We start from the raw sequence: 11,415 nt of genomic DNA, 5'->3' as shown, positions 1-11,415 counted from the left end.
TCCCTGTATATAGCTCCACATTGATCTGGTACTCCTGTATATAGCTCCACATTGATCTGGTACTGGTACTCCCTGTATATAGCTACACATTGATCTGGTACTCCCTGTATATAGCTACACATTGATCTGCTACTCCCTGTATATAGCTCCACATTGATCTGGTACTTCCTGTATATAGCTCCACATTGATCTGGTACCTCCTGTAGATAGCTCAACATTGATCTGGTACTGGTACTCCCTGTATATAGCTCCACATTGATCTGATACTTCACATTGATCTACTCCCTGTATTTAACTCCATATTGATCTGATACTGCTACTCCCTGTATATACAGTAACTCCACATTGATCTGGTACTTCCTCTTATATAGCTTCACATTGATTTGGTACCTCCTGTATATAGCTCCAAATTGATCAGGTACCTCCTGTATATAGCTCCACATTGATCTGGTACTTCCTGTATATAGCTCAACATTGATCTGGTACTCCCTGTATATAGCTCCACATTGATCTGGTACTCCCTGTATATAGCTCCACATTGATGTGGTACATCCTGTATATAGCTCCACATTGATCTGGTACTTCCTGTATATAGCTCAACATTGATCTGGTACTCCCTGTATTTAGCTCCATATTGATCTGATACTGCTACTCCCTGTATATACAGTAACTCCACATTGATCTGGTACTTCCTCTTATATAGCTTCACATTGATCTGGTACCTCCTGTATATAGCTCCACATTGATCTGGTACCTCCTGTATATAGCTCCACATTGATCTGGTACTCCCTATATATAGCTCCACATTGATCTGGTACTGGTACTCCCTGTATATAGCTCCACATTGATCTGGTACTGCTACTCCTGTATATAACTCCACATTGATCTGATACTGGTACTCCTGTATATAGCTCCACATTGATCTCGCACTGGTACTTCCTGTATATAGCTCCACATTGATCTGGTACTCCCTGTATATAGCTCCACATTGATCTGGCACTGGTACTTCCTGTATATAGCTCCACATTGATCTGGTACTGGTACTTCCTGTATATAGCTTCACATTGATCTGGTACTTCCTGTATATAGCTCCACATTGATCTGGTACTGGTACTTCCTCTATATAGCTTCACATTGATCTGGTACTCCCTGTATATAGCTCCACGTTGATCTGGTACTCCCTGTATATTGCTCCACATTGATCTGGTACTGGTACTTCCTGTATATAGCTCCACATTGATCTGGTACTGGTACTCCTGTATATAGCTCCACATTGATCTGGTACTGGTACTTCCTGTATATAGCTCCACATTGATCTGGTACCGGTACTTCCTGTATATAGCTCCACATTGATCTGGTACTGGTACTCCCTGTATGTATCTCCATATTGATCTGATACTTCCTGTATTTAAATCCAATCTTGTGAATTTTATTTTATTCCTCGTGTTACTATTTCATTTTCAAAAAATGTGTTATTTCTAAACTCTGCATCGCTTCAGCAAGCATTTCACGATAAAGTCTATACTAGTTGTGTACAGCACATGTGACAAATACAATTTAATTTGGTGTGTGTGTGTGTGTCACTCACCTGTGATAAGGCTGGCCGCAGCAGACTGGAGCAAAGACACAACAATCAGATTCACCATCTGGTCCTTCCTCCTTCTCTTCTTCACCTCTCCCTCCATCAGAGAACTGACCGACTGAAGCCCCGAAGTCAGATATACACGCTTTAACAGCGCACTACAGTACAGGCTACTATCTACTCAAGATAATAGAGACCAGGCTTACTACAGAGAGACTCTCCCTACACACACTGAACCACTAGTAGAGAGAGAGAGAGTGTATATGTGGATGTAATCTTTTAAGAGCAGTTTTAATGATGATGATGAGGAGGAGGAGGAGGAGGAGGAGGGGGAGGGGGACGTTAGTTATTGATCTTGAAAGTCGGGGGAGGAGAAGAAGGAGTGATCTAATCAGCAGAGTGCTACTGGTTCTAAACGCTGACTAGACTACAGGCACACTACAGACAGACACTATCCCAGACAACGAGGAGGAGATTTTTTTGTCACTCATCATTTGGACCAAACGAGCATCTGATGTAATATGCTGGTAAAGTTATGACATTATTAGCACTGAACATGTAAACCATTAAGCTATTGGTGACAAACATTCAGTTGGAACGTTAATGATACCTATGTGATAATACCCGAGAAGCCGGTGTTTGGAGGACATGTTGAAACGCCACCCAGTCGTTCGTTCTAAATGTTCCATTGCCATACTGGCTGGCAACATTCTTATCCCTTGCTTGCTAGCTAGCCAACTACGGCTAACTTACAGTCACGTCAAACAGACAGAATAACAACAGTAGCTGCATTTATTTAAGCTGTTTTCTAGTGACATTTATTTGGATACATCCATAACAATGAGCTAATGAGGCACGATTTCACCTGGCATAGAAAATGTGCTCTCTCCTCAGGACACTGATGTTCAGAGGAGCTAGCCAACAACACAGCTAACACAATCACTTCAAACTGAAGCTGGAAAGACTGCAAACTAGCTGCACTTCTTTTCATTTGACCTTTTCTCAATGTACATTTCTTTGTCTATATCCATAAACATGATGCCAGCTAATTAATGATTTCAACTGGCTGAGATAGGCTGCCTGCCTCTCTCTCGTGTCCCGACTCTCGACACGTTCATTACTATGGGAAAGGTGAAGATTGAATTTCAATACTGAAACAATGTCAGAGGGACAGACAATAAGGTTTATACAAATCTCAGCTGTTGAAAACTAAATGTTAGTCAAAAAGAAATTTGAGATAATGTCTAGATGCTTTATAAGTGAAGATCAAGTTTATACATTGCCTGGCTGGGCTGATGAGACAGTGGAATGCGCAGTCAGATGGAACAGAGTAAATAGGCATTTTAACGTCATAGATTTAGCCGGTGGTAACTTGGGGATTAGACACAGGCTGGAATGAACTTTTAACCAATCAGCATTAGACCCACTCGTTGTATAAATAGAAATAAACTTTAACCAATATCTTGTGTTAGAGACCTCAGAAAGCTCAGACTTAAACTCACATTCACCAGCTCTACAAGCGCTATAGTGTCAAAATACGTTAGTTGATCACCAAATATCGAGTTTTGCTGAGCAACTATTTACATTAACTTATGGTCAAAAACTCTAAATGTACAAGCAACTGGAAAAAAATCCTATTTGGCAAATCAATCATTAATCAATCAGCCATGCACAGGAAGTCTACAACAGCTCAATACGCTGGGAGGTGCCACGCACAGGAAGTCCACAACAGCTCAATACGCTGGGAGGTGCCACAGGTTTGAGGTCTACAAAAGCTCCAACCTAAGTGTATGTAAACTTTCGACATCAACTGTACACGCACACACGCACACACACACATTTACCCCAAAAATATATCGGGGATGATGCAGATAACTATATTGATGGAAGCTACAATCTACCCCCCCATCCAAAAAAACACAGTTTAGGGAAAGGCCTTTCCTGTTTCAGCATGACACAAAGCGTGGTCCATGCAGAAATTGTTTGTAGAGATCGGTGTGGAAGTACTTGACTGGTCTGCACAAAGCCCTGACCTTAACCACGTCGATCACCTTTGGGGTGAATTGGAACGCCGACTTCAGGCCGGTCCTAATCGCCCAACATCAGTGCCCGACCTCACTAATGCTCTTGTGGCTGAATGGAAGCAAGTTTTTGCAGCAATGATCCAACATCTAGTGGAAAGCCTTCCCAGAAGAGTGGAGGCTGTTATAGCAGCAATGTTCCAACATTTAGTGGAAAGCCTTCCCAGAAGAGTGAAGGCCGTTATAGCAGCAATGTACCAACATCTAGTGGAAAGCCTTCCCAGAAGAGCGGAGGCTGTTATAGCAGCAATGTTCCAACATCTAGTGGAAATACCCACATCTAGTGGAAAGCCTTCCCAGAAGAGTGGAGGCTGTTATAGCAGCAATGTTCCAACATCTAGTGGAAAGCCTTCCCAGAAGAGTGGAGGCTGTTATTGCAGCAATGTTCCAACATCTAGTGGAGAGCCTTCCCAGAAGAGTGAAGGCCGTTATAGCAGCAATGTACCAACATCTAGTGGAAAGCCTTCCCAGAAGAGCGGAGGCTGTTATAGCAGCAATGTTCCAACATCTAGTGGAAAGCCTTCCCAGAAGAGTGGAGGCTGTTATTGCAGCAATGTTCCAACATCTAGTGGAGAGCCTTCCCAGAAGAGTGAAGGCCGTTATAGAAGCAAAAGGGTTGATCAATTCCATATTAATGTCCATGATTGTCGAATGAGATGATCGATGAACAGGTGTCCACATACGTTTGTTGACCTCGGTCCTCCTTCTCAAACTGAACAGAACATAAGCTAGTCCGCGCGCAAGATAGTACATTTTATGCCTAATAAAACGTTACAAAATTGGAAGAAACCTTTGACTCTCCTCCTGAACAGCCACTGTAGGCTTTGACAGCACAGCATTGGTTAAGCAGCCCAATTGTATTTTTTGATGAGCAAGAGCAGAGCAGGTTGGGGCTCGGGGTTGGAATATCCATTGCAGAGTGTAATGCAGCCTACTTGTATTTACACTGGGATGCCAGCAGCTATCTTAGAGATATAACTTTTCTCTGTGCTTCCCCCAGCATGCAGGTGCAGGTGCAGTTGATATTGAGTGCTCAGCGGAGAATCTGAGAGGAGGGGTGGCATCGGGCACACATCGATATGTTGTCTAATAAGAAACTAATTATAAAACACTGAAAAATATATCATGTTATTAATGACCTATTACAAGACCCTTCCCTGGGCTAGATTTATAAAAACTACTATACCCCCCCCCCTTCAATGAAATGTAAAAAGTCTCACACTCCCCCATTTTCCTCCAAGTAAACGTTCTGTAAATGTTGTTCCGTCCCTTACCTTGGGAGAGCAATAACTCACGAAAGCAAATCAAGTGGAAATGTTTGTAAGCGTTAGCTAGTAACAGTGGTGATGTTAGCATGCCAATCTTAGGGTAAAAAAAACTTTTTCTGGTTTGATGCATGCCAGCAACTCTAAACAATACATTAAATGCAGTTAATGCACTATAACTGTGACAAACGGTGCCCACAAACGTTTAGGGTCTACATAAAGCTGTCCCGAGAGAGGAGCTTATGGCTGACTTGATTAAATAAATATGGCTTCTAATGACTCCTTGTTGATTTGTGTAACTGGATAAGAAGCGCATTCTCCTTCAATAAAAATGAACGTTGACATGAGTTTACACTTTTGAACCATACACAAACATTATTACATTTGATGTTCAGTAAATTCACAATGTTTGTTCATATTCCATTAACACTTAGCTCTAAGTATAAGCAAGTGCATGAAAAATTAGCTGCGACGAGGTCGGCTTATTGGTCCAGTAATATCTAAATGGACAGCAACACAAATTCAGCTAGATGTTAGATCAGATACATTCAGCTAGGTGTTAGGTCAGATACATTCAGCTAGGTGTAAGATCAGATACATTCAGCTAGGTGTTAGATCAGATACATTCAGCTAGGTGTTAGATCAGATACATTCAGCTAGGTGTTAGATCAGATACATTCAGCTAGGTGTTAGATCAAATACATTCAGCTAGGTGTTAGAACAGATACATTCAGCTAGGTGTTAGATCAGATACATTCAGCTAGGTGTTGAGGCCTTAACTTGACTCTTCTTTAAGACACCACAGAGAGGCCTACCTTCAAACTCAGTGCCTCTTTGCTTGACATCATGGGAAAATCCAAATAAATCAGCCAAGACCTCAGAAACAAAATTGTTGGCCTCCACAAGTCTGGTTCATCCTTGGGAGCAATTTCCAAATGCCTGAAGGTACCACGTTCATCTGTACAAACAATAGTACGCAAGTATAAACGTCATGGGACTACGCAGACATCATACCGCTCAGGATGGAGATGCGCTCTGTCTTCTAGAGATGAATGTACTTTGGTGCGAAAAATACAAATCAATCCCAGAAAAACAGCAAAGGACCTTGTGAAGATGTTTGAGGAAACAGATGCAAAAGTATCTATATCCACAGTAAAATGAGTCCTATATCGACATAACCTGAAAGGCCACTCAGCATGGAAGAAGCCACTGCTCCAAAACCGCCATAAAAAAGCCAGACTATGGTTTGCAACTGCACATGGGGACAAAGATCATCATTTTTGGAGAAATGTCCTCTAGTCTGATGAAACAAAAGTAGAACTGTTTGGTCATAATGACCATTGTTATGTTTGGAGGAAAAAGGGGGAGGCTTCCAAGCAAATGAACACCATCTCAACTACGAAGCACGGGGGTGACAGCATTGTTGTGGGGATGCTTTGCTGCAGAAGGGACTGGTGCACTTCACAAAATAGATGGCTTCATGAGGGAGCAAAATGACATGGATATATTGAAGCAACATCTCAAAACATCAGTCAGGAAGTTAAAGCTTGGTCGCAAATGGGTCTTCCAAATGGACAATGACCCCAAGCATACTTCCAAAGTTGTGGCAAAATGGCTTTAAGGACAACAAAGTCAAGGTATTGGAGTGGCCATCACAAAGCCCTGACCTCAATCCTATAGAACATTTGTGGGCAGAACTGAAAAAGCTTGTGCGAGCAAGGAGGCCTACAAACCTGACTCAGTTACACCAGCTCTGTCAGGAGGAATGTGGCCAAAATTCACCCAACTTATCGTGGGAAGCTTGTGGAAGGCTTCCCGAAACATTTGACCCAAGTTAAACAATTTAAAGGCAATGTTACCAAATATTAATTGAGTGTATGTAAACTTCTAACCCACTGGGAATGTTATGAACGAAATAAAAACTGAAATAAATCCCTCTCTCAACTATTATTCTTAAAATAAAGTGGTGATCCTAACTGACCAAAGACAGGGAATTTTTACTCTGATTAAATGTCAGGAATTGTGAAAAACTGAGTTGAAATGTATTTGGCTACTGTGTATGTAACCTTACGACTTCAACTGTACATGTGATACGTGGTTGCAAAAGGCATCAGTGTCTTAACAGCGCGATTTGACAAGGCAGGAAACTCTGAGCGCAGCCCAATCCAGAAATCTGGCAGTGGCTTCTGATTAAATAAAAATTTTCACAGAACCGTTTGTTGCAATTTCAATGAGTTTCTCTTGTTCGGATATCGGTAAGTGGACTGGAGGCAGGGCATGAAAGGGATAACGAATCCAGTTGTTTGTGTCGTCCGTTTTGGTAAAGTACCTGCGTAATTGTGCACCTAGCTCACTCAGGTGCTTCGCTATATCACATTTGACATTGTCCGTAAGCTTGAGTTCATTTGCACACAAAAAAATCATACAATGGTGGAAAGACCTGTGTGTTTTCTTTGTTAATGTAGACAGAGAAGAGCTCCAACTTCTTAATCATAGCCTCAATTTTGTCCCGTACATTGTCCCGTACATTGAATATAGTTGCAGAGAGTCCCTGTAATCCTAGATTCAGAACATTCAGGTGAGAGAAAACATCACCCAGATAGGCCAGTCGTGTGAGAAACTTGTCATCATGCAAGCGGTCAGACAAGTGAAAATTATGATTAGTTAAGAACTTTAAGCTCGTCTCTCAATTTAAAAAAAGGTGTCAATACTTTGCCCCTTGATAACCAGCGCACTTCTGTATGTTGTAGAAGCGTTACATGGTCGCTGTCCATATCATTGCATAATGCAGAAAATACACGAGAGTTCAGGGGCCTTTTGCTTTAACAGTTAACCATTTTCACTGAACTGTCCAAAACGTCTTTCAAGCTGTCAGGCATTCCCTTGGCAGCAAGAGCCTCTCTGTGGATGCTGCAGTGTACCCAAGAGCCTCTCTGTGGATGCTGCAGTGTACCCAAGAGCCTCTCGGTGGATGCTGCAGTGTACCCAAGAGCCTCTAGGTGGATGCTGCAGTGTACCCAAGAGCCTCTCTGTGGATGCTGCAGTGTACCCAAGAGCCTCTAGGTGGATGCTGCAGTGTACCCAAGAGCCTCTCTGTGGATGCTGCAGTGTACCCAAGAGCCTCTAGGTTGATGCTGCAGTGTACCCAAGAGCCTCTAGGTTGATGCTGCAGTGTACCCAAGTGGCTACGGGAACAACTGCTTGCACGCGTGTTACCACTCCACTGTGTATCCCTGTCATGGCTTTTGCTCCATCAGTACAGATACCAACACATCTTGACCACCATTTGATGTCACAAAGCTGTCCAGTACTTTAAAAAATATCCTCTCCTGTTGTCCTGGTTTCCAGTGGTTTGCAGAAGAGGATGTCTTCCTTAATTGACCCCCCATAAACGTAATGGACATATACCAGGAGCTGTGCCAGGCCCACCTCGTCTGTTGACTCATTCAGCTGTAACAGATATATACCAGGAGCTGTGCCAGGCACGCCACGCCTGTTGACTCATCCAGCTGTAACAGATAGAATTCACTGGCTTGTATGTGAAGCAGTAATTGTTTCAAAACAGCACCTGCCATGTCACTGATAGGTCGTGAAACAGTGTTGTTTGATGAAGACATTGTATAGTTTTTTGGACATTTTCCCCCAGCATTGTCCCAGCCATATCCACGGCAGCAGGAAGAATTCACTCCTCCACAATAGTATGGGGCTTGTCTGTCCCAGCCACTCCTCCACAATAGTATGGGCTTGCCTGTCCTAGCCACTCCTCCACAATAGTATGGGGCTTGCTTGTCCTAGCCACTCCTCCACAATAGTATGGGACTTGCTTGTCCTAGCCACTCCTCCACAATAGTATGAGGCTTGCCTGTCCTAGCCACTCCTCCACAATAGTATGGGGCTTGTCTGTCCTAGCCACTCCTCCACAATAGTATGGGGCTTGCCTGTCCTAGCCACTCCTCCACAATAGTATGGGGAACTGCCTCTGTCCTCGGTTACAACACTCACTACCGAGTTCCAAACTGCCTCTGTCCTCGGTTACAACACTCACTACCGAGTTCCAAACTGCCTCTGTCCTCGGTTACAACACTCACTACCGAGTTCCAAACTGCCTCTGTCCTCGGTTACAACACTCACTACCGAGTTCCAAACTGCCTCTGTCCTCGGTTACAACACTCACTACAGAGTTCCAAACTGCCCCTGTCCTCAGTTACAACACTCACTACCGAGTTCCAAACTGCCTCTGGAAGCAACATCAGCACAATAACTGTTCACCAGGAGTTTCATGAAATGGGTTTCAAGCAGTCGCACACAAGCAAATGTAGACCGCATTATCTACCAAGAGAATTCTCTTCGATTATAATCACAGCCGTATATATCCCCCCCCAAGCAGACACATCGATGGCTCTGAACGAACTTTATTTAACTCTCTGCAAACTGGAAACGATTTATCCGGAGGCTGCATTCATTGTAGCTGGGGATTTTAACAAGGCTAATCTGAAAACAAGACTCCCTAAATTTTATCAGCATATTGATTGCGCAACCAGGGTGGAAAGACCCTGGATCATTGTTACTCTAACTTCCGCGACGCATATAAGGCCCTGCCCCGCCCCCTTTCGGAAAAGCTGACCACGACTCCATTTTGTTGATCCCTGCCTACAGACAGAAACTAAAACAAGAAGCTCCCACGCTGAGGTCTGTCCAACGCTGGTCCGACCAAGCTGACTCCACACTCCAAGACTGCTTCCATCACGTGGACTGGGAGATGTTTCGTATTGCGTCAGACAACAACATTGACGAATACGCTGATACGGTGTGCGAGTTCATTAGAACGTGCGTTGAAGATGTCGTTCCCATAGCAACGATTAAAACATTCCCTAACCAGAAACCGTGGATTGATGGCAGCATTCGTGTGAAACTGAAGGCACGAACCACTGCTTTTAATCAGGGCAAGGTGTCTGGTAACATGACTGAATACAAACAGTGCAGCTATTCCCTCCGCAAGACTATCAAACAAGCTAAGCGCCAGTACAGAGACAAAGTAGAATCTCAATTCAACGGCTCAGACACAAGAGGTATGTGGCAGGGTCTACAGTCAATCACGGACTACAGGAAGAAACCCAGCCCAGTCACGGACCAGGATGTCTTGCTCCCAGGCAGACTAAATAACTTTTTGCCCGCTTTGAGGACAATACAGTGCCACTGACACGGCCTGCAACGGAAACATGCGGTCTCTCCTTCACTGCAGCCGAAGTGAGTAAGACATTTAAACGTGTTAACCCTCGCAAGGCTGCAGGCCCAGACGGCATCCCCAGCCGCGCCCTCAGAGCATGCGCAGACCAGCTGGCCGGTGTGTTTACGGACATATTCAACCAATCCCTATACCAGTCTGCTGTTCCCACATGCTTCAAGAGGGCCACCATTGTTCCTGTTCCCAAGAAAGCTAAGGTAACTGAGCTAAACGACTACCGCCCCGTAGCACTCACATCCGTCATCATGAAGTGCTTTGAGAGACTAGTCAAGGACCATATCACCTCCACCCTACCTGACACCCTTGACCCACTCCAATTTGCTTACCGCCCAAATAGGTCCACAGACGATTCAATCTCAACCACACTGCACACTGCCCTAACCCATCTGGACAAGAGGAATACCTATGTGAGAATGCTGTTCATCGACTACAGCTCGGCATTCAACACCATAGTACCCTCCAAGCTCGTCATCAAGCTCGAGACCCTGGGTCTCAACCCCGCCCTGTGCAACTGGGTACTGGACTTCCTGACGGGCCGCCCCCAGGTGGTGAGGGTAGGCAACAACATCTCCTCCCCGCTGATCCTCAACACTGGGGCCCCACAAGGGTGCGTTCTGAGCCCCCTCCTGTACTCCCTGTTCACCCACGACTGCGTGGCCATGCACGCCTCCAACTCAATCATCAAGTTTGCGGACGACACAACAGTGGTAGGCTTGATTACCAACAACGACGAGACGGCCTACAGGGAGGAGGTGAGGGCCCTCGGAGTGTGGTGTCAGGAAAATAACCTCACACTCAACGTCAACAAAACTAAGGAGATGATTGTGGACTTCAGGAAACAGCAGAGGGAACACCCCCATCCACATCGATGGAACAGTAGTGGAGAGGGTAGCAAGTTTTAAGTTCCTCGGCATACACATCACAGACAAACTGAATTGGTCCACTCACACAGACAGCATCGTGAGGAAGGCGCAGCAGCGCCTCTTCAACCTCAGGAGGCTGAAGAAATTCGGCTTGTCACCAAAAGCACTCACAAACTTCTACAGATGCACAATCGAGAGCATCCTGGCGGGCTGTATCACCGCCTGGTATGGCAACTGCACCGCCCTCAACCGTAAGGCTCTCCAGAGGGTAGTGAGGTCTGCACAACGCATCACCGGGGGCAAACTACCTGCCCTCCAGGACACCTACACCACCCGATGCTACAGGAAGGCCATAAAGATCATCAAGGACATCAACCAC

The sequence above is a fragment of the Oncorhynchus tshawytscha genome, linkage group LG33 (assembly GCF_018296145.1).
Source record: "Oncorhynchus tshawytscha isolate Ot180627B linkage group LG33, Otsh_v2.0, whole genome shotgun sequence".
Taxonomy (NCBI): Eukaryota; Metazoa; Chordata; class Actinopteri; order Salmoniformes; family Salmonidae; genus Oncorhynchus; species Oncorhynchus tshawytscha.
This window is presented reverse-complemented; position numbering follows the sequence as displayed.